Source organism: Bombus vancouverensis, chromosome 7 (genome assembly GCF_051014615.1).
Source record: "Bombus vancouverensis nearcticus chromosome 7, iyBomVanc1_principal, whole genome shotgun sequence".
Taxonomy (NCBI): Eukaryota; Metazoa; Arthropoda; class Insecta; order Hymenoptera; family Apidae; genus Bombus; species Bombus vancouverensis.
The window spans coordinates 13,055,500-13,080,813 of record NC_134917.1 but is presented as its reverse complement, the minus strand read 5'-3'; the positions used below and the strand labels follow the sequence as shown (position 1 = coordinate 13,080,813).

The 25,314-nt window shown below is 46.5% G+C and overlaps 1 protein-coding gene across 1 annotated transcript in view; it reads right to left on the bottom strand.

The window, feature by feature from the left end:
• The window catches only part of Gfrl (Glial cell line-derived neurotrophic family receptor-like), a 217,633-nt gene that overhangs the window by 48,769 nt on the left and 143,550 nt on the right, over positions 1-25,314 (bottom strand). The window lies entirely within an intron of this gene.

The window sequence follows — 25,314 nt, the reverse complement described above, 5'->3', positions numbered from 1 at the left end:
GCGTTCGCTCTTTTGGCCAGCGAATTTAATTAAAACATCGTTATCGTTTGCCATTTTAAAAACCGGCTAATAAAACTTTAAAAACCGATAATCTCCACGGCAAATGTCTTTCTCGTAACGTGGTTAACTTGCTTAATTGAAACTCGAAAACTCTCGGAGATCCACGGCCACGGAACAAAATAGAAACTAAGAGTTATCATCACACGTTGGTTTATTCAAAGTGGCAGCGAAGCGCGTAGTAATAGATTAATCGATTCGTATGAAAATTAGAGAAGCGGAATTCGTGTACGTTTCTGTTCGCTAAGCTCGACGAAATTCCGCTGCAAATACGATTAGATCACTGCTATGCTTAGAAGCAATTATACATGGATAGATACAATTATTGCCGGTATCGTGTCAATGCCACGCGATTATAACGCACGACTTACAGTAAAAGTAGACGAACAGACGAATTCGTGCGCACTCTTTAGGAGCTTTCGGCTTCCGTTTCTGCTAATAACCTCAATTTTCAATCACGGAGTTTAAGATAAGAATAGAATAAAATAAAAAATGTAGAAGTCACCAGCACGTCAAGTACCTTCAAGCTGTTTTCTAAATTTAATATCGACATACGCGAAGATAGAGGAGAAAAATGAAACGAGGTTAGACGCGATAGTTTAATGGAAATGTTACATCGAGAAGTTAAACTAAATATAATACGTATCATCGATGACTTTAAATAATCGGATTTCGAGATAAACTACATTCGCGGTTTTGCGAAGTGACGAATTACAGTGGAGTCTTGTCAAGATGGTACTCGAGCTGGACAGATTTATGTCATGTACAACGTGGTCGGAATTATATAAAGCGCAACGATATAATTTATATAAAAATTCATCTTCGAATACAAGACAGAAAGGTAACTCGAGTGTTTTATCGATTTATGTCAATCTTCTTATTTCGATATTACGCGATGTTACAGAACTATGTGGTTGAAAGGAAGGAGGATAAAATTAAAAATGTTTAACAAATACCTGGTTTCAAAGTATTCGTCATTTGTCTCACAGGGTACCTAATGGTCCAGCTGCTTGGCAAGAAAGAGGAAAGGTCGAAGGAGACTGAAGAGCGAAGAATTCGAGAAGGGCGAAGCTGCTCTCTAGAATTATTTGGGTTAATGGCACACACGGTACCATGGCTCTTGGGCTCTAGACGAATTAGAGAGGAAACGAAGCAAAAGGAAATACGAAACCGAAGGTGAAATAAAAGTGGCACGGCGGGTAACTTGGAGGATGGGCTCTCGTACTGAAGAAAGGAACAATTCGAACATGATGAACCAAGCTTTTTCTACGACCCTGTTCTTTCCACTTCGCAAAAACGAAATATATTTATTTTATCGTAGTATCGTGAAACTTCTTGCTCCATCATTTCGTCATTTCTAAAGCATTCGACTATTTCACTGACAACGCATCCGAAAGTCGAAGTTACAGGGAAACCTTTAAACCTGAAACTCAGCCTCGTCGAGACGCAAACTTGTTTCGAGCTTCGTATGGATTCCTAGCGACTATACAACAAGCGTTCTACATCGGTATACCATCGAACAAACTTCCCAAACATTCTCTTCATTTATCCAAAGGCTTCTCAAAATTTCCTGTAAAATCTCCATCCGCTTCGTTTAGCGGGAAATTCGTCACCAATGGTTTAAGCGATGCTCCCTAACCGGTGGACAATGAAATTATGGTTTCGCCTGTCGACGACGACGATTTTCGTCGGCGGTGTGCCACTGACAGATATCCAGAATGCAGTCTGTTCGAGAAACAAGAGTCGTCGTGCGGTCTGGTCGAGCATCGGACGCAGTCTCAGGCCGTCTCCGGTGAGTTCCAGCATACCAGCTTTAAGCTTCGTATCCGGCGAATTTATAGCGAGCACTGACTCGGCCGACCGTTGGGTTATACGTTTGTTGCATGGACTCTGCCCGGGTTTCTCCGAAAAATTCGATCCGTTTGCCTCGACTTTTGCAAGCTACGGGGGTGTAAAAGAAGTACGTGTCGTGACTTTGCTGGTTTATCTTTCGTTTCTCGTTGCTGTAGTTTTCCAACGTCATGAACCCAAGAACTCTTCCTCCAACTATTTGCCATTTCCAACCTTTTCGAATTGATTCTGGCAGATAAATCTCGCGCCAGTTACACTTTCAAGAGATACGAAGGAACATAGGTAACTCGGCTAACTCATCATCTTCACTCTGGCGACTTGCCGCCAGAAATCGATGTAACCTATTCTCAAGCCTAGCTAAAGAACGCATGAATAATTCAAGGAAGCGCGAGAAGACGGAACGTTCCGGACTTAATCAATGCCAGATAAGAAGGTGGGTCTGTTTAATTTACACCGGTGTCGAGGGCTTCAGATGGTTATTAGCGGTGTCAAAGGGTGTTTCCGCGGAGAAAGTGACGAGTTTCTTCTCGCGTATGTTAATCAACGTTAGAGAAAGTTATCCCCGATGCGATGAATTTAATCTCGGCCGACGTGGCTGGTCGCCCGCACGCCAAACACACGCGAGCATCAGCTTGCATCCACGTTTGTCCTGGATTTCCCTCGGCGAGAAACGAACTTGAGAAACGCGCTTTTTACCAATTTGCCAGCATAATCCAGTAGAGCGCGATTTACAAAGAAGCGAGCGTCTTTCTCCTCCGACTTTGAGACAGCCACAGCGATTCTTTGCTTTGATTTTAAATATTTACGTGGCGATATCTCGAGATTTCCTTCCAGCGAAACGGAAAAAGGGAATAATACCGAATTTAAAATTTCGGAAGCGTAGGTGTTAAAAAATTGAAGACATTCAGTTTCCATGTATAGATTTCGCCCGAATTTTCGCAGGCAAAAAAGAGAAGCTTTTATTATCTCGAAATACGTTTCCCTGCGTGTTCTGTTCAACCAATTCATTTTTTCCCATTTTTTCGAATGTCTCGCGTTCGATTCGATTGCACGCCGTGCTCTGCAGCCGAGTTACAAAGCTCAAAGTTATCCGGCGTTGTTCGAGAGGCAAAGGCAGCAGCAGTATCAGCAACAGCAGCAACGGACCGATCGTGAAAAGAAAAGGTTATGGGGAGCTCGTGGACGGACATTGGCGGAGATTGAAAATCACACGCCGGCAATGAAATATACGCTCCGCTCTGTCGATTTTCAACTTTACTGTCGGATTTCACCTATCCACCTCCTCCGTTTTTCGCCATAAGTTTTATTTTTACGCTGACCTCGACCGGATGATGGTCGCGTGGAGAAATCCGTCCTTAAATTCGAATGCTCCTGGTCGCTTATCAATCCGATGGAAAATTAAAATTGTCGTCGGTAGAGAACGAAAGAGAAACGAGCCTAATAAATTCGTAACTATATTCAATAATCCACGATGAAACGTAAGCGTAAATGCTACATCTGCTAGAAATTATGCAGCTACTCCTATTTTCCGACAAAGCTGAGTTTTGGTATGACGCGGACTAAAAAATTAACCGGTCTTAATGAAACCACGCGTGGAAACCGCGAGAAAACAGTAGGAAGAATGCAAAATTCATCTTGTCAAGAAGATAAAGAAAAAAAACAGAGAGAGAGAGAAAGAGAAAGAGAACGAGAGAGAAACCACCGGTATAATCCGTAAATCTCGTTTTTATCGCGCGGGTGGTGCCATGGACAAGGAGAGGGACGTTGGAAAGCGCGAAAGAACAAAGAGAAAAGCGAGGCCATGGGTCGTGGCAGAGCGGGATGTACGGCGTGGAGGAAATCGCACGGGAGCATGAATGCTGGACGACTGCACGACTGCGAAGGAAGAAAACTGGCTAGAAAGAGAGAGTGTAAAACAACGAGAGCAGCGTACTTCCCCGTACATACGGTTGGGCGATAATTTACTGGCGTGTAGGTACGTCTGAAGGATCCGGTACGTGCCGGTCGAGTGGTCTTACACAGTCGGGGTGCTAAGTACGCCTACGCGTGTGCTGACGCACCCTCGCGTCACCCCTTGCATACCACAGCGTGCACGTGCATCGTTCACCGCTGAGAAAACGCGACAACTTTGTAACGATCGATCGATCAATCCTTCGGGAATTTTCCGCTACGTCTTCCCCGACCAACAATTTCATTATTTTTCTGATTATAACATGCAGAAGAGAGTTTTGAAACGCTTTCTTTCCAGAGTTTCTATCTTTGAATCGCAAGCATCTTTGAACAACTACGGAAATACTGCATCGTTATTAGAAAGATCTCATTTTTCGCAAGCCGGTGCGCCTTTGTACTCGCACAGTTCTTTTCCGTCGCTCGTAATGTAAGTATGAAACTTTCCGTGAGTTTCTTTTTCGTACGCCTATTACTGGAATTCGAAGCAACTTGGAAAGGGCGAAGGAGGATGACTGTCACTCTGTGACACTGGCTTTTTCACCCTCGCGATCGTATCTTAACTCTATCTGAAGAAAGAGGCGCGTGAACATGGACAAAAGTTATGCATAGTTGGCGTCGGGACGCTTCTGAATAATGTATGCGCCTATAGCGTGGCCGAGGAATGATTAACGACGCTGATCCGCTTATAACTTCCGAAAAGTTCCCGTCGCTTTTTCGGCGCTTTTTCCACCGCCACCTTCGTTCGTGTGTCCGAGTTACTTGCTCGCGACGTCAGACGACGACGCTTTATTTATCAGCCTTTTCTAAATTATACCTCGAATCTACCGAGCATGATTATTCGCGAGTACGTTTCCTCAGAGTATCAACGATTTCCGTGACATTTATATATCGTGCGTGAGTCGCGGTCAGTGAAAGTTGACTCTCTGGAAGTGTAACGCGTTCATTTTCTCGAGGAGGGTCCAAGTAGGTAAAAGGAGAGCTAGGAAAAACGCTTAACCACCGCTCGGCTAAATACCTGAGCGTGGTAATTTTATCAGAGATTAGTAGACCGGTTACTGGTTTCAACTTAGCGTGCCTCATTCGGCACACGCAGGCACGCGGAATAAGAATTTCGCGCGATCCGCGACGTTGAGACGTTACTTTCTAGAATAAATCAATTAGCGCGTTAATAAAGTTGATTAGCGCCGCGGTTAACCGTCGCGTCAGCCGCCTCTTAAATCTTTGCATTGCAGCAGAGGCTTTCACGTGCAGCGTGTTCGTCGCTAATTCTTTAAGGTAACAAGAGATCCGTCGTAGGGAGCGAACGCATTCGGAGATCGATCGTACGTAAATTTTACCGAAGGACGTTCATACGTTGTACCGCGAAATTTGATTTATTCCCATTGGTTGGAGTGCCTGTGCTATCTAGCGTGTACCCAGGCCACAATTTGTCATCGTACCGACACGCGGAAAGGGAATACGGCCTCCTTCCTATTTCATGCGTATACGCATGCGGCCTATGCAAGATTCATAGGCGCACCGTGAGTGCACTCCCGTCATCTCGTAGACGCGTCGCTGCGGGACGACGACATCGCGATATCGTATAATCTACGCAAACTCCACGTCATCGATGCTGACAGCGCCGATAAATAACTAACGCGGTAACCAACTTACGAGCTTGAACACAGTTTCGATCGAAGAATCGCTCGTCCCTAGAAGCTACCTCGCTGATAGATTACACGTAGGGATAAACGCGCCATCCTTCTGTATGCTCTGCTGTATGTTAACTCGTTGTCAAATCGATTCTAATAATAAAAGGATATATTTCATGCATAGAATAAGCGACGACGGAGTTCGACGGTTCGACGCAATATATCGAAGGTAGAAGCCAGAGGAAACGGAATTTTCGCGGAAACCGGCTGGATATCCGGCTGCGGATAAGTGCGCACCGAAATCGACCGGCTTGCATAAGGTGTCTGAGATGCATGTGTGCATTCGAGGGCGTCTATAAATATATGATGCGCGGCTCGTTCAGCCCGCGGGGTGCTAAAGTGGGAATGGGCGAGTCGCCTTATGAATTTTAATGATGCGTATCGTCACGTGATAGGGAGAAGGGCTGCTCCTAGCCTGCCAACCTTGCGGACGCTCGGTCGAACGGTTCTTGAGGAACTTCCCAGGAATTATTCTGTTCTTGGAACTACGACCGATGGATGTACTGCGAGGATACAAAACTCGAACAGCGAATAAGCGGCTTGCCGTTGGATTTTATTATAAAAAATGGGAATACGTCGCTATCGATGAAGATAAAGTTACACGTTTCCGAACAAAACACGATAATTGCAGGTGTCATTTGTTTTACCGGTGATAAAGAACGGTGAACGACAGCGAAACGCGTTATTTTTCATAAATATCATAATTTTTCCTCTGACAATCTGAAAATTATGCGCGGCAAATTGTTCGATTCGTTACAGCGGGGGCATCGTTCGCGCATACAAAAAGCGTGGCCGCGCGGAATTATTGAAATTCTCACGCAGGCACACTTTGCCTCGCGATCGTTCTTTCCTCGCCGTTAATACGGCTTTAACGAGTGGCAGCTGCTTTGAAATTCAACGATTTTCTCGCGAATTAGATGCGAGGCGAGCATCGCGTCCTGCCGATTTCACGTCGTTGGTATGCGAATTAATTGAGAGATTTCATTTCTTCCTAAACTGTAATCGCGTTACCACGATTACAGCGATCAACGATTTCCAACGAAATTATATTTCCGTTTGGTGAGGCGTGAAGGCGGAAACGTGCCTGCTAGAACAAGTTATTTTATACGCGATCTTTATCGACGCTATTGACAAAAATTTCGTATCGTCGAATTTCGTGGAACTAGTACGCGTGCCAAGAAACACGAAATTAGGCAACTGTATACTGTACGATTAACTATCACCGTTTCGCATCCCGTTGGCGTAATTTTCTAGACGAAAATCCGCGAGCAAGACGGCAAAAAGCGTTATCGAAGTGGCGGTTCAACTGGAGGAGAATGTTCAAGCGTAAGCTACGAGAAATTGAATTCATCTTCAACTTGCAACTTTACTCTCAGCTTTAACAACAGGTTTTCCTGGAGTCTCAAGAGCAAAAGGGAGTAGGAAGAAAGGAAAGGGCCGCAAATGGGAGGAAACGAAGGGACGAGAGTCGTGGTTCAGCTCCTGGAATATCTTGCGAGTCTCTCGAGCAAGAACATCGTCGGAAAAGATACCGCTGTATGAGATCTTTTCTCGCTAGCATGCTGAATAATTACTCGACATCGCGTCCAAGGAAAACATATTTACATTTCTAGCCGATGTCGTCGACTGTGCTTTGCCCGTTTTCTTACCCTGGCCAGATGCTACCACTCCATTTCTTTCTCGTTTTCTTCTCCTTGACGTCGTTACGATCCTCCGTCTAAATTCCGCAAGAATTTCGAACCGATGTTTCATCTCTGCTAAGGCTCCTTCTACGCTCCTATCACCGCAGAATATAAAATTTATTCGCCATCCGCAATCAGGTGACCGGCTGACGATGTTGTTTTTCTACGATAGTGAGAATCCTAAATTGATTTGTCGATTGTCCACGGTTTCTTAGCCTTATCAACTGGCACATCCACGCACCGTGTTACTTCTCTGGACGTCTCTCTTTATTTTACCCTTCGTCCTTCTCCCCTACATTTGCCCACGTAAACACCATTGCCCGTATACGCGAGTTAGGCGAAGCTTTACGCAATAATATCAACTTGTCTTCCACCTCAAGCAGCAATCTCAGAAAGAGATCTGTGTTAACCGGTCTGTGTACCCTTAGCTAACCCGAGCGGTGCATTAGTATTATAGCCTCAGTATAGCGTACTTATACACATGTTTGTCTTACTGTCCCACAGCGACTGTATCACCCTGACACTTGTATTCAACTTATTGTATATCACCTTCTTGTAAAAGAGATCTTTGCCGGTTAATTAATAAATAAATTAGATTAAATAGAATTGAATCGATTTATCCATTTAGTCGTTCGATAGAGAACACATCGTTTTAAATGTCGGTAAAAATAAGTCGCAGCACAGATAGCAAAACATTAGGCAACTCGTCGAGCCACGAGCGAAAGGTAACAAAATTGCGGGGCGGAAGAGACGGCGCCAATGTAAACCGGCGGCTACCGAATTCAAAACAAAATTTCAATATTTCACCAAATATCCGGCTGGTTGGTCGGACCACACCGGCTCGTCCGAATTTTTTCCACATTTTTTCCGCGGAAGTAATGCGATCACGTAGTCGTCGCGTTCGCACGTGCGCCGACTGCGAATCCCCAGCCATCACGCTTATCGATAAATTCGCATTATAAATGTTAATTCCAACAGGCGTTTTCCATGTGGCGACTAATAAACGGCCAGGCAAATCGATTACGCTCCTTCAACCATCCCCTTCGATCTTGGCTAGAAAACAGGAGACGAGGTGGTACTATTTGTCGCGTCGATCATGCGGCCCTTAAATTCGAGCGGAAATTCCTGGAGGCGCGCAATAAGCGCACGCGAGACGCGGCCATGATTTACGGGCTTCTTTTCGCCAGCAATAATCAACGCTGTAAATCACCGTCGCCGCGACTATTAGACCCGGGGTCCCGCGTACTTTCTAATTTTTCCATCGAACCGCGGTCTGCATTTTACGTTTATTAAATACCTCGCTGTATTTTCAACCGCGCTGGTTAGATAATCGGTTTTCCTAGGATTATCGTTACTCGATCTTGGCGTCGGGTTAATTCCCCACGTATGTGTAAGAGTTGGATAATAACCGACGCTCATTTTCCTAGAAATTCAACTTTATGCGGCATTTTAATGTTCCTTCGCTGCCGTACGAGAATAAACGATAATTGATTAAACAAATTAACAGAATCGTGATTAAAAAGTTTCAAGTGTTTCGCAGAATTGAAACGCTCGAATTTATATTTAAATCAGGATCGAAATAAAAATTCTCAGTGTTTTATGAAATTAAACGTTCGCGGTAGAATAATAGAAAATGGTACGAAAGCGCGATTCTAAATTTCGCGAAATAGCGTGAAATACTAATTTTTAAACGCATTTTTCCCCTGCAACTTCTCCCGCAGCTTGAATTTTTCAGTCGTATCACTTTCGTATCGCCTGTAACGTCGACCAACTTTCGTCTCAACTTTGTAAACGAACAAAGTACGCGGCTTTAAAAAATCCACGACTCATCAAACAAACTACGTATAAGCACTCGTGTCAGCGAGTTGCAGGTGCACAGGCGCGTCATGTTCGCCGCAATCAACGGGGCGCGTCCGCAACGATAAGCATCGTTCTTCTTAGCGGTGGTACTCGTGCTAAAACCGCCGAAAATCCTATTATGGAGTCAGCTTGTAATTACGAGGCCGTCGTCTCGTACGTGCTTCCACGTGCGTGACAACGCGTCGGTCGTTCGAGTGGTGCACGCGTACACGCGCCTATGTATGTACGCGTGCATGCACGTTAATATATTCTGGGCCGTGAGACGCAACCCTCTTTTTCATCCGTTTCGTCCCGTTTCTTTTATTACCATCGCCTTTACGACACCGCCGCGTCGCAACTTCGTTACGTCCCTGATATAATTATCGAACACGCGATAACGCGCTGTTAGTAGAATAATTTCAGTATGTTTTCGTCAGTGGTGCGTTAAATGCGCTTTCTTCTACCCTCGACCGTATCTCGCAGTAATCACAGGCAAAGATCTTTCCGATCCTCTGCGAAAATTTTTCTTACAAGTGACGTAGTCCGTGGAGAGAATGGAAGAAAGTAACGCATGGGAAAACGTATCGATTTCTGGAGTTTCACTCGCGAAGTTTCGGAAATCTCGTAACTGAAACACAATTCTCTACGTGACACAATTTTCAAAAGCACCGTCGACTACGTACAAACTTATAGCGGAATTTCATTGGATTTTAACGCTCGGTTTCTTACGATTAATCCGACAAGCATCGAGGTAATAAGGGAAAGGGTTGATGATCGCGGCGATTTTTATAGCTCGTTAAGGCGATCCTGTTTTTATTTCACGGCTGGCGACCATGCAAACCAGGCTTGTTGGACTTTTGCGTGAACACTCGGCGCGACTATGTACCGTTTTATGCGTCCGTCGCCCGAGGCAGCCATGCACTTTTTCCCAGTTTTAAAACGACTCTCGTTGCATTTTTTATCGAATGCTCGGAAAGACAGGATGAAACACGGTGCGTCATTTATTTTCGGCATACCGTTAATTCATTTTCGTCACCGGCGTGGAACTGCGTATCGCCGATGAACGACGAATCCGGCGTGTATCGTGCTAATAAGCGACTCAACATGGTCCTGTTAATCGAGATACGACAAAAACCTGGGAAAAATGAAACTAACGATATACAGGAATATTCTTTTTCATGGAAATCTACAGGTAAACGAATCGATGGTCGAAAGAAAATTGGTTCGACGATGGCAAAAAAGAATTCTCCATAGTAACGCGCGTTTTAGCGGCAAACTTGCGACGGTCGGAATAGGTTCAATTAAAGCGTAGATCGGTGTTTGCTCGATACTCGAGCAAACACCGATTCTCCTCGTTAATTACGTCGCACGAGGAGCAAATTTAGTGGCAGTGGATTTTGATGGCACGTTTGTTACGTCATTAATTGGACTTGAACCGGTCGGTCAAGTTGCGGCTCACTCGAGCGTACTCGCGTACAGTCATCGTCGCGATTGACCGTCGTCTCCCTGGTGAACATCTTTTGCCTGGATGGACCACCAGGATAAACTACTCCACCGAATATTAATTGCGCTATGTGTAAGTGCCGTCATCCATGAAGAATTTACCTCGTTACAAAACCCGAATATCGCGTTCGTCCGCAAACTGTAACTGTGTTAATCCCGTGATATTTGCCCCCCGATGTTAACTAGTCGCAAAGGACGTCATGGACATGCAGAAATCTGCAAGGTACATCCGTTGTTGCGAGAACTCGGTCGATTCGAATGAGCGGAGCTAAATTTCTGCGCGGTAGAAAATCGGTTTTCCAGGGGAAATCTATCCTTGCGAAACGTGCGCGTCCGCTGGGTCAGCGTATCGACGATGGTGTCTTTCCACGCTGTCCGAATTCTCTGGATATTGGAATAAATTATACCCTTAACGAGAACGAGAAATTTGAAAAGGCGCGTCGCGCCGACATTTGGGGAAGAGAAACGGTTCCTGGTTGCATTTTGTATGCCGCCTGCTACGAGAGCTCACCACGCTGAATTAGCGTCTCGCCACGAGCGTCCGCCTCGTGCGAGCTTGTAATCCGACGAACGTGGCCGCGTTCGCGAACACGCAGCTAACATGCGAATTAGCGCTTTGTTTCGCGCGACTAACCAATTTCTTTCGCGGCTCCGCAGGCCACCGTGTAAATAAGTTAACATCGGTGGCGAGTTTCATTTTGCAGCCGCGAGGGAATCGAGCTAACGCGAGCCCGAAGGCCTCTGCAGTTTCCTATGCATTTCGAAGCGAAGTAATTCCTCCATTTTCTTCGTACTCTTTCATTCGCCATCAATCAGAGGTCGACCGGTCTAGGGGAATAAATTTGTCTTTGGATGCACGTGAATACGTCGAGTGGTTTGGGTATGCGTGATTAGCATCGCCAAGGAAGTATAAATGGATCTTCAGGGATTACACGTCCTTTTTATGTTACGCCATTTTCGGCAAGGAAACGAGGACAACCGATAAAACTTCAGCGATTCGCGAAGACATTGGATAAACGATCATGGACGAACTTTATTCAGACATTCAGAGTCCGTTATAACTTTCACATCCCGCAGCGGTAATCTCCTTTGCACTAGCATACATGGAACGACCGACTTACTCATAAATTAGCGCTCTCCTGCGCGTGGCTCGTTGTAACACAATTTCTGCAAAATAGCCACAATAGGAATCCCAATATAAATAACTTATCACCTGGATGAATGCGTTCTCTGCAGCTTCGCATCCTCGCGGTCTTTCCACCGTCTACCGGTAATCCTCGTTGCGGTTGTACGCTCGAGACGGTCTGCTGCTCCTTCTCTTCTTCCTCTCTCTTCTATAAATTAGCGTTGCCAGCCGAAATTTTCCGGCCACGATTGTCCCACGGTATACGAAATCGCGAATCTAATACGAGTTGAGCTAAACCTTGACACGGAAACTTGGAACTTCTGCTCAAAGTTGCCAATATTACAGCGAAACGAGCTTACGAAAATATAATTACGCTTTACGTGTTGTCTATGTGCTTTTTGCATCATTCGAGTCTGTCTGGTTTTCTTTCGATCGTAATCGAATTTTCTAGAAATAATCGCGTGTTTACAGACTCTTCGCTCTTGCCCCATTCAAAATTTCGTTATTCGTGGAAACACGCGCCAGTTCCAATGGAGATCAGCTGCATCGCGAGACATTTTCGTTTAGAGGTCCGAGTTACTTGCGTTCGAAGACGAGGATGAAAGAACCCGTTGCACATGGAATTGCGTAATTTATTACAGCTTCGCAGAAAAGTACGTTCACGGTGAATTTACGGTTTTAACGAATCTCTTTCGAATAGGCCGAGGTGGAAAGGTGAATACATGCGCATACGATATGCAGGAAGTTGCAATTTTAACCAGTTGAATTACCGCGTGCGCCTTCTTCCAGTCTTCCAGCAGCTTTCATCGCATTTTAAGACGAGATGTAACCACCTCCATGAACGAACAAGTCTCGCCAGCGAAAGAAAAATCGACCAACGTCGAGACTTCGTTATCGCCGAGGATAAATCATGATTCCGCGATGCCACCTGAGAAATTACGTTCGAGATTCTTGTACATGGAACGTGGTTGATACAAAGTTTCAATTTCGATGGTATCAGGCGCTCGCGTGTAGTAACAGCGAAGGTGTAGAGATCCGTCTTAATTGCCCTTTGCTTTTCAGTCAACTAAGTTGCATCGGCAAACGATACCGAGCAGCGAAATTTCTAAACGATAAAAAAAGTCGACGAGGTGGCGATCGCGAACGAGAGAAATATCGTCATTAGAAAGGCAGCTGGTGTTCAACGCCTCTTAACGCGGCTCATAAATTTTTCCGAGCAAAGTTGCCGGTTCTGATAGCTAGTTTGCAATTCTACGGACGACCGCTGGAAGATAGTTGCCACGAGGGAGGAGAAGAAACGGCTCAACGATGGAAAAGGTGAAACGGGAATAAAGGAAGAGAGCGGACTTGAAAACGACGAAAAGAGAGAAAGTTAGCGGGCAGGTTATAGGTAGGACCGAACCGCATTGCAGAATTACTCGGCAAGGTTCCTGCCCAGAGAGCATAAAACAACCGACGCCGGCTGCTGGCCCTGGGGTAAATTTATGAGGCGCTTATACGCCGAAATAGAAACCTGGGTCCACGAGTTCCACGCCATCTCCGCGTACATCGAACATCTGCCCGATCCGATTCCATAGAAAAATTCCTTAAAATATTCCTAGGGAATCGCCTGTTTCGCGAGTCCTCCGTGTTCCATGGCTGTTCCTGTTTTCGGTCCTTTCCTCGTGGAAGACCGACAGAATTTCAACGTCGTTCGTTCATACGTCGAAGTTGCGTGTCCGCGCGTGCAACGATTAAATACCTCGCGACACGAACAATACGGCTACGATCGATTTTCTCTATAAATCGACAAAAGGAAAATATCGTTACCGCGGTTTCTCTCCGTTAGAAACTACGCTACTTTGTATTGAAATTTCTGGGAGATTAAGGACATTAACAGGCGTAGAACCGCGTAGGAATGTAATTGCGTAGCAGAGCTCCGTTTGGAAAATCTGGAAAATTGGGATAACACAGTCACGGTTGCGGTACAATTTGGCAGAATTTCACAATACCTAGCGGCTGTACGACTATGTATATTAATTACTACATTTACAAGTTCGCCGCTGCGGTAGTAGCTCTGAATTGTTCATAGCGCGGTAATTTAGTCGGGCACGCGTGTACCCACGCAAATCTCTCGTCCGTTCGTGCAACTTTTATCCCCTTCCACTTGGCCGTAATCAACGGTCGACGACGATGGAAAAGTTTCGGTTGCAACCGATACCGACTGACCGCTGTGGATTCTTCAACATCGCGAATTAACGAATTCGTTTTCGTAATTCGCTTGCGCCGCCATCGTACACGCGTGTTTGTGGACGTACGACTAACGGAAACGCTACATGGATTTCCGCGAATGTTTTGGCAGTTCCGCGTTTCCACGTTCTTCGCGCACACCGAATGGAAATGAAAATGTTCGACGGGTTTCACGCCGCGAATTTCTACGTTCCAGTATACTTTACAACGAAATCCAAAATTTAGGATTTAACAAATCGAAGATGTCATGAAACGATAGATCCAGTTTACGAAGTACGCAGGTTGCGAAGGGTTTACTTTTGCCTCTCTCGCTATCTATATATCGACGTTTTGCTTGTACTCCGAGTTTAACTGTTTACGTTTCCCAGTTGTCTGTGTTCATTTCGTTTCATGCAAACGAGATTATGCACGATAGACGTACGAATGGTGGAAGAAAAGCGTCGGAGCTGCGCAAATTTCAGGTCGAAGCTGACTATCCCGAGATCATCCAAGACGATATTTCACGTGACTAAAAAAACGAGAGTCTAGAAATGTTTGGAGGACGATAGGAACGAAGCGAATAGAAGGTGGACGGATGCGTCCCCCGGGATGCAAAGCGAACAGTCGCGATGGCCGGAGTTGCATTTGGGAAACAGGTACCTGACCGAACGCGATCGCGTTTTCAGTTTGGAAACGGCGTCGAAACGAAAGGCAATGAAGACGAGAAACGAACGAAATATCGAGCAAAAATTCGAAGAAAGTAACTGCAGGTTGAGAAGAAGTAGATTAAGTCGCAAAATGATCAGACAGATACTTGCGAAAGGGGACCGCGACAGACGGACAGCGAGATTATCAAGGAACAGGGTCAAACGAAACATTGGCAGACCCTAGAAGAAATTCGAAGCTCGATGAAAGAGAGGAAAGGGAAGTTTATAACAAGAATCGCGAGCGAAATAAGGAGAGATAAGGGGAGGAGATGCTCGCAACAGGCCATCAAAGCCAGAAGCGTATCGCGCAACCAGTCGGTCGTTAAAGACCAAAGTTTCGATGCAGCACAATTCGTCGTCTGAGAATAGCTATGCTCGTAGGTAACAGAGACGTGACCATGCGGCAGGAAACGCCATGACGAGATTCCATTGTGAATATCTATTTTCGTGTTTGCGAACTACACAAACTGACGCCGCGGGCAGCTCTTGGATCGAATCAATAGGGAAACAATTGTTTCCGAACCTAAGTTCGTTCCTTGTTTCGGTCTTGAGGTTTTCATCTTCGCCACGAGAAGAACTGCGCTGCATCGTAATGGAACCCTCCTCTCTCTGCCCAACCGTTTCATCCTTCCTGGTCGATGATACATGCGACCGAGCCGCCAAGAAACTTCGTTTGCCTGGTTAATCGTCCGTGTTTCGAACGTGTTGACCATCGACGCGATACATTCGAACGCTGACACGATTTAACAGCTCGCAACTGATTCAATTTTAAAACATCGACGATTCGTATCGCCGTTGTCGTATCTCTACCGTCGGAAATGGAAAACTCCATCGTCCATTTCAACAGGATCGAGTTTACGATCGAGTAGATCGCAGCGTCTGCCACAATGATCTCAATAATACGATTGTGTTTGGCAATGACGAGAGCTGATTGAAAAATTGCGAGACCACCGATGACTCGTAAAAACAGCCTCGCGTTCTTTGGGGGATCCGACACGTAGCTGCTGCTGGTAAAACTTTGCGAATGTGCCGACTTTAATTAAGGTCGATCGATGTCAAGTAGTTAGCGGTTAGAGGCGTGCTGAAACGAGCGGCGGCGCAAGCGCGCCAGACATTCGAGCGCGTTTCAACCAACTTTGTTTCAGACTTCGATGACGTTGATTGAATCAGACCAGAGCTTGCAGCCACTTCGCTCGTTCCGGTTTGTTGCACCCTCATGTAATAACAATAATTTCGTAACCGTCGCCGCTTGAGTTTCCTGGTATTAGCGATAGTTGCCGGATCGATGAATGTGACTTTAATTTTATCGCTGAATGAACGTACAACTTCCATCGCTTCCATATCTTGACAATGCTAGAAGAGAGAGAAAGGATGCGCGAATCAGGATCATCGAGACGAAATCCCTGGGTGACGATCGACGTCGTTCCTTTAAGCGATGCTTCCTGGCACACAAAGACGACATCGGCATTTGATGGTTCTCCATCGACCGCATCGTCTCGTTAGATCGATAATAGAAGACGGGAAATCGTCAGCTACGGGGATGTTCGTGTCAGAGATGGAGAAACAGAGGGCGAAGGGGAGTGCACAGATGAGATGTAGAGGAGACGAGCGGGGAGGAGGTCGAAATGCAGCGCATGAGAAAGCGCATAAGCGACGGTTCGACGTGCATATACGTGCACTATCGGGATTCTGCAGTGCAGGTGCTGGCGAATGTGGGCCACGGCGTGTGACATTGCGCGGCCTGGCTAACGTGGGAAGCGCAGATAACTCGAAGCGACTGGTAATGCGAGGCTCATGCCTGTATGGTTAAGGCCAAAGGTGGCCCAATAGCAGCTGATGGCCTTTACGGGCAATGGCAATCGCCCTTTCCAACCCTACCCGCTGCCAGATATCGCTACCCTTCTATCCGTTGCTCCACGACTAATACCATTACGCTGTCAGAATCGAAAAGGAACAGCTCGTTCGATGACGTTGCCTATCTTTCGAAGATTGAATTGCCCGCTACCGATTCCCACTCCTTTCGCTTTTGTTCTTCGATGCCTGCCCGCCATCCTTCCACCCGTTTGTTCTTCTTCCATTCGACGTCGTTCAGCTTTATCAGAGAACAGTTTAGACAGAGATGCAAGTTGCAAGTTAGAAACTGCAAGTTTCGAAAGATCTCGCGTCTCTTCCCCTCTCTCGCACGTCTATTCGTCGCTTTGTCGACTCCATCGCAATTAAGAGGACAAAGTATCGTCGTCTCGTCGATCCGAAAAAGTACGCTTCTGCGAGAAGCTTTCTGTGAAAAGCTGTTCACGGTACGGTCTGCAAGCTCTTGCGCCTTGTTTTAACGCCGCCTCGTATTTTATAGCATCGTTCGATCGAATTCGATCTATGATGCAAGTTAACCGAGCGAAAGTTGTCCCATCGACTTGACTCGAAAGATCGAGGCTCGCGTGTGGTTGTATCCTTAGGGAACGGCAACTTCCGGGAAAGTCGGATGATTGTCCGCGACTTAGTCGCGCGACGAATCAACCGGTATGCTGTCAAAATGAGGTTGCCAGCCAACATGTAATTACAGACGCGACAGGTAATGCAACGACGTGTTCTGGAATCCTGCGAGGATACTCCACGTTCGGAGGTCATTTCCCCTCGTCACTTCCGGCCCGCCAGCTCGACGGGATTTCTATGGGTGAAGGGGCGTGTAAAATCCGAGAGTTGCGGCCGTTAGAACGGTTTGCAGATTCCTGAGTATAATCAGCCACGGTTCAGCGTAATCAGTGTTTACCCAGTAATTATCATGCAACGTGGCAACGCGAGTCACGGAGTAATTAAGACAACGAACGGTTCTCGCGCTTCCCTTCACCGTCAGAACCTTTTTCACCAGCCGATCACTCGGAAAAGTAGCACGCCTTGCGACCGATCTTTTATCAACTTGGAACTTGCCGAGTGACTCGCCGACCGGTGCAGAACGCACCCGGAAGAAAAACACCATCAAATCGATCAACTTGGCGCTTTGTCGCGTACAAACGACTACTCCAATCGACAGCTATCTTGAAAAGGTAGTTTGATCTCGTAGAAATCTATTTCTGCCCGAGACATAGGAAAATATATTTAGACCAAGTTACAAATCCTGACTGGATTATTTTTACCGATACACGCGGTCGTAATAACCATAGAGTTGCCTTGGGAGAAATCAACGTGGATTAAAGGTTCTTATTATTAGCGTGGTCGCTATAGGCTACACGCTCGGTCGTGGAGCTAACGCGAATCGAACAATCGAGGGCAGGAAGATCGATCGAGGAATGCATACGTTCGAGCTGTTCTATCTAAGAAATAAATCAGCCGGATCGCGGCGAAAGAAAAAAGCCCGGTGTAAATTTTCCGCAAATTTTGGCACGGTCTCAAGCGGGTTTTAGTGCCAAGCAGAACAAAGTCACGCCACGCCGGTGAAATTTATGCTCGTTATCGTGGCGTTTCAATCGAAATCGAACGACTCGCTGCGCCCGCGAACGACGTCTCGTCGCTCGAGAAAAATTAGACGAAAACGCGATCCAGGGAGAAAGAATCGGAAATAGAGGGGTGAGGGTTAAAGAAGAGGAAGAAGAATGAGCTTGATTAGAAGGACTGCTCGTAGCAATCTCAAGCTCACGACCATTTTTTTTACGTCGAGCAATTTTATTGTCTTAACAACGTCGAGCAATCCATCCTTCTTTGGTGCACGTCCCTCCACGTTCTATAGAGCCGAGACCGTCGTCGTACGTCGCCAGCCAATTTCATTCCGTCGGCTCTTCCTTTAATTCCGCCGTCAGGTGTAGCCTTGACATCGACGATTACCTCTGTCCTTTCTGTAGTTTCATTCGCTGCTTTCTAATCGTTCATTTACTACCGTTTTCTATTCGCAAATTGAAGTAACTATCGCACCTACCTGTAACCTGAACTGTGCATACATTCCTTACGCAAAGCGATGTACCTATTTTCGAGCCAAGAGCGCGTAATTAATTTTTTAAAGATTACTCCTGTCATGTACTGATAAATACCGTCTCCCATAACTCGTTATTAGTGATACGAACTACACCGATAACTATCTTCGTATCAGCCAACCCAATATATGAAACACATATGAAAACTATATGATGTACATAGACAGTGTGTTACACTGGCAAAATGCGATATAATTAACGCGGTTAATCGGACGACTCTTGTTTTATCATCGAACGCGCATTGAATTAACGGGCATTAATCTCGAAGCGAAATAACGTCGGTCGGTGGGTTGGTTGCTCGTGAACTACATCTTTACACCGTAACCATAGGCCGAGTCGACTCGTTCGTGAACGCGACACCGGCTATACACCTGCAACCGAATGGGAACGGGCGTGTGCACGGCTACAAGAGTGGAGCAATGTCGTTTGTGGAATAAAGTCACGCGAGTCTTGCGTCGCGACAAGCGTCCCCGTGAGCGATAACTACGCCCGCTTCCGGAGACTTTAGTTTATGGCTATGACACGAGATCGGTCGATTGTTGTCCGCTCTATTGACTTAACTTTTAATTTCCGCCCATCGATCTCGATCGTAGCGGAGGATCGTTAGGATCTTGCGATCCAAAGAGAAAACAAATTCTTCTATTTTTCGTTCGAATCGGGACGAGTAAAAGAGGCTTCTTCCAGGAACACGTTGAGGGGGTACTTGGCTCGGTGCCTGCGTCGATCGAATTACCGCCGAACACCGGACAAATATTTACTTACTTGATCATGCGAGGGAAACGAGAATAATATCGCGAACAAACCACAAAATTTCGGTTCCTCTCCCATTCTTTGTCCTTTTCTTCTATAGATTGCTCGCGCAAGTGGTCCGAATCAATATCAACCGCCGCTACTTTCACATTGTTCTACGTGTCGTTTAAAGTTCTCTCGTCTAACGCAGCGCGGATTAATATAACGTTTCGTACAGTTATTTCAAGCAAGCAACAGCCCGGTATAAGTTTTACGAATGCCAATGTCCGACCATATACAGATCGATGCTACCTTGTCGCGCACATTCGATAGCGCTACTACTGGGCTTGCCTCGTGGTCCGATCTCGTACGGCGGCATCTACTTCGAGCGACGCGCGACCAAAGACCTCTGGGTTCCAAGATATTTACGACTACCCTGTCTTTCGTATTTTATCGCAGTGACGTATACGATGCTATAGATTTAAATGTAACCGTTATGAAACGGTACAATTCTATTTCAGGTGCATTACATATTATTCGTAGCCAGCGTTATCGATCGGTCCACACCATTAACCTGCAGTCCCGTACACATTTAACACGCCGCACTTCTTGCGGCTCTATTATTCAAATAATCGTCTTCAGAGCGCAACTGTGTGCCACGGCATTTCAGTCTGGCCGGAAAGTGAACTGACGCGTGAATTGCCGACAACCGGATTTTCCCTCCTTAATCCAACAACGACGACTAAAATCTGTCCACGGTTGCGACGCGTAATGCGCGTCACGATTAGCATCCATCCGAATTTCGTCGCGACTATCGTCCAGAGGATTGCTCGCGCGCGCTTTCATACACGATTACGCGCCGCTCCGGCCAGCTGCGGCAGCCTGGCCAAATTAGAGCGTGCCGATACGCCAACGAATTCGTGGATGCGTGTCGGCTAGACCGAAACTCGCGATTACGCGTCTCTGCTCGCGTGCACATGGCGACCGGCAACAGTTAAACTCCAACGAACGCGCCAGTTATTGTAACGAAAGCAACGGTCGACGCCAGCTTTTCGATTCGCTCGTATCCTCCTGCTCGTTCTACTTCTCGCGACTTCCTTCCCACACAATGCAATACAGTGGCGTTCAAAATGGCCGTTGTTAACGAACGCGGACACCTTTACACCGAGCTCGGTCTTTCGTCGACGATTTAATGACGAACCGGACTCGAATTGTCCGCGAGTCTTCGTCTGCGGGATGAAAGGTTCGGTTGTTCGTTGAAGATATTATTTCGCTGCAAAGTGAGGATGACGACTGCGGCAGTCAGTCTGTTTTTCCCAGCGGATATAAGCGAGGTCACCTTTGTGTGGAATTTTAAAGGGGAACGGACAACGAAACGAAAAAGCAAAGGCCGAGAGAAATAAATATAAGAAGCGACGGTTGATTCTCTCGCAAAAACGCGTGTCCTTCGTTAAGAAATGCTTCATCCACGTGGTTCGTTTCGTCCGGCTGATACGTGAGTCGCATTGTCCACTATTGCAATTACACCGCTGGTCCCCAAAAAAGCCGTTAACTCGGCGAACGATCAATGTTTGAAAATGTACTACGTCGTTACGTAGCTGAGGTGTAATAGGCGACGAATTATAGTCCCACCGCGGCATTCACGCCAGTCAATCGCTCGTCGGTGTAAAAAATTGGCCGGGACGTCGACTGCATTGAAATCGCGTTCGTTCCTTATTCTAATCTCTTATCATCGGTACGGCGGAAGAATCGAAAATCGTTTCCACGTCGTTTCCTATTCGACGGTCACACATACGGAAAAGGTTAACAACCTCGTTATCCGTGGAATCGCGGGTACCCGTGTGGAAAAATAATAAATTCCAGCGGTGCCCTAGCTATTCCAACCGTAGCGTGAATCGCGCTGTGACGTTTCGGCGTAACTGCACGTAAACGTGTACGGCGGTTTCAAATTGAAGATAAGTCGGGTCGGTCCAACTACTTTGGCTTAATTTTCGGTTAAACTGCAAGATTAAGCGAGCAACGCCAGCGGAATATTCGATGCATGCTGCTCCACGAATAAACCAGACGATCATCTACTAGGCAGTAGAGTAAACATTTCGTAATCGGACGAACGGAATCTTATTAGAACATTAATCTTCGAGTATCGCGACGTTGGCGGTGTTCATTTATCACGTTAGCTATGTGTCCGCGCGTCAACGACGATGAAACGAAAAGATGACTCGTAACTGCCAATTACGTGGCAGAAGAAAGATTACCGGCAGGAGGGAATCAGCGATCCTGCAAGGCTCCTTTTTCCCACGTAAAAATGCAACAATGGCGGGAAATAATCGCGCGAAGAATAGACCCAACATTGACCGAAACGAGTCGAGTCGGTTCCTCTCGATAGCGGTGGCGACGATTCGATTTCTCTTGGAGAAATTGCCCGGAGTTTCGATCGTTGGAGAAGAACGAAGAAGGACGAAACGGCCGCGATCAGAGTTGATTTCTTACCGACGCTAAATTCACCGTGGTTTCGTCCGGCGAAAATTAATTTCTACCGTGACCGGATTCAAGAATCCGTCGAGATCCTCCCATGGCTTTCTTCCTTAATTCTTTCCTCGAATAGCTTGTCGTATTCTCTGAGGGATTGCAGCACTGTCAGAGTGGCTAATCTTCGATTTGAACGAGACTAAGTCCGGAATAAAGTACGCGGGCCGACTCGTTTAAATCCTGCCGCGCTTTTATTTCACCAGGCCGAACGGATTTAACAAAATTACCACCAACAGAATATCAATAATTCTTTGCTTCGTTGCTTACACGCTCGGAATGGTTGATGAATTTTCGCATCGATTCAAGGTCCGATGTATCGACACGCTCTTGCACGTTTTTCCTTGCATTTTTTTTCCTGGAAGCGTTTGTAACGTTCTCAAGAGGGTTGCGATAATATCGCGATACTGTCTTTAATGGAGTCTAAAGGTTAAACCCATCGAGAGTGCATTACGCTGATCGAATTAGGTAGAGAGTCGATCCATAAGCGTCATCCTAAAATTGTGCTCCATAATGTGCATCCTTTCGACGTCGCGACGACTATTGGAGAAACGTTAAATCGACCCCGGTGGATCTAACGTGTATGATATAAAAATAACAGGTCGGGAAACGTTATCTCTGCGAGACCTAGATTCCAGAACAGCCGTTAATAGACTTTACGACTGTGCAACGGTTTCATATTCGCGATTCAGATCGCGGCGCGAAAGGAAACACGATGTACACACGGAACGCTACGAGATAAAATTATCGTGCGGCAAGGTCGTTAAAATAAGACGAGGATTGCCGTAATTTATCGTTACGATATCGTTGTTTGAACGAGGGATGCTGCGGAACTGCGGCGGTGAACGGCGACGAAAAGTGGGAAACGCCGGGAAATCCTTTTACCGATCCGCCGACCAACCGTATCGGCGAACCAAGAATAAATCAAATTGCAAATGCATCCGACGTGAGGCCAGATTGCAAAGTTCTCCGCGAAATTGGTCGGAAGCCTGGCTCTATCATCGATCAGGAGATTTCGAGACGCGTATGTGCTCTCGCGTGGCACAGGCTTCGCGCATTCCTCGTCGCTTCTCTCTACCCGACCAATGGAAAACGTCACACATCGTGGAAATGTAAACTCACCGCACTTCCACCATTCTATCGCGTCCCATTCGTTATTTTCCTGTTCGTTCCACGTAATACGCGATCCGTCTCGATTCGAACCTTTGAAGGGGAGGGGGATTGAAGAAGAAAATTTAATGGCCAGTTTACGAGACACTCGGCGCTATAAAATTGCAAACTGTCGCGGCCCGATCCTGAAGCGGAAACTCCAACGGTCGTCGCGTTTCCCTCTATTCGCTTGTTTTCCCGTCCCGCATACTTCCAAGCGATCGACGTCCGTATTTGTTCGGTTCTTTCGTAACTGACATCGAACATTAGTTTTTATTTGTTCTTTCGGCGTGTCCACGAGAAGCTTCTGGTTTCGCGCGGCCGCTTTGTACAGAAGTTGCGAATTCAAAAACAACGAGCCAATATTACCACGGCCAAAAATGACGGAGTGATTGATCGATCGATTAATCGTCCAAACCGGACAGCGTAGCCTCGACAACAATGCAGTTACTCAGTCAGCGATATTGCCGCGATATACCATTCTTAACAGACCGGACAGCCAATGACGCGGTAAAAAATGATGAAAACTCGCGTGATGTACTGGCGGTCCGCGAATTTCCAAAGATGGATCTCACGGAGGACGCGATTCCTGTGACAGAGAAACATCTATATCCGGTCTATCGTACAGACGCGCCATATCGAACAACCTCCGCCATTATTTAGAATCTTTATCGAGTTTTATTTATATCGCTGGATCAACCACGTGTCGCGTCGCTTTTCCCGTGTTGTTCACCCTCTGTAGCCACCGTGGCGACAATTTCTACGAAGTTCGTTACAGTCGATACGTTTGTTAAAGAAGACCGATGTAAACACACGACGAGGGTGATACTCGTACGGAACGTTGCAGTGGCGAACTTGAAACGGCAATGAATTATTAACCGCCGCGGAAACGAGGATCGGTCGAGACAACGTTGCGATTCGCCGAGTAACCGCACGGTTCGTTTCTCGGAAAAGACAGCACGAGCTGCGGTTGACATTTCGGAGAATCGCAAGATCGATAGTTGGCTCCGAGGGGCCGTGACACGCTACAAAAAGGGTTCTTCGGAACGGTCATGGGCTTGAAATAATAATCCAGGGATGCACACGTTGCGCAATTGTTAAAACGCGCGTGCGTCGGATCACGGTAATCGCCGAAATGGCAACAAAGTAAAAGCGTTCACAGCTAATTAATATCTTTCATTCAGGCGGCGTATTCCGACTTGCAGTGTAAAATCCTCTTTACCCTGGGAAAAGGTAAAAAATTCTTTTGGCTTAGCTCCCAAAGAAGGCGTCCGTGGCGCAATAAACTTTGAAACGCGAGGCAAATGAAAAGACTGGAAATTTAATTAAAAACAAAAATGTAAATGAAGCTAGTTAGACAAACAGTTCTATTGCAACGGGTCTCAGGTTGTGGAAGCCGCGAAAGAAAAGACGCGAGTTCGCGAGATGCGAAAGTTAAAGAAGCATCCGTCGTCGCGAATCCGAACTTCTCTCGCTTTTTCCGTTACTGCGAGGCAAATATTTCACGGACCTGTTCGCCGCCGTATCGGTTAACTCGTCGAATGATTAAAACGATAACGTTCGAAATCCCGCTGTCGCGTCACGAAATCGTCCGCGTCAAAAATTCAAACGCCAACCCTCGTAAAAGTTGCTCGCGGCGCTTCAGTCGCGACGCCGCGTTTCAACTTCAATCCCCCGTTCTTTGGCCTGACAGGAAATTAAAACTTGGACGCGCCAGCGATAGAACAGAACGATGGAAAAAAAATGGTGCTACGTCCGATCGAGAGCTACTTAGAAATTTCGAAAGCTATCTCCAACCAAAGGGCACTTTTCCTTTCCGTGATAGTTCCACGGCTGTGAAAAGACGAGCCGATATTTTCCATTATCATTGTCACCGTGGTCCAATCGCGTTAGCGGATAGGCGACGACGAGCAATAGGATCGAAAAGCAACGGAAGGGTGGCCGTAGGAAAAGACGCGGCGCAAGTTGCGAGTGTAAACCGCTCTTCTAACGATATTTACCTTGGGCCCCCGGCAGGAACCAAGTATGACGCCGAAATATACCGGGTTTACCGGTATAATTAAAAGCAAACTCTCCCGGTCGAAAAGTGGAACAGGTCGCCATTTTGAAGGCAGTCACGTAAGGATCCTTCGACGTTCTCGCGTTGAATGCCGACAGTATCTCAAGGACGCGTAAATCTCGTCAACAAAGACGAGCCGGTCTCGAGTTTCAGTGTGTTCGCCAACTCGCACGCGCGCGCTCGCTCGCTCACGGCCCCGTGTTACACGTGTTACCGACCAACAAATCGATAAGGGGACACGTAGCTACACCCACACCTGTGCACCCTTGCTTCCT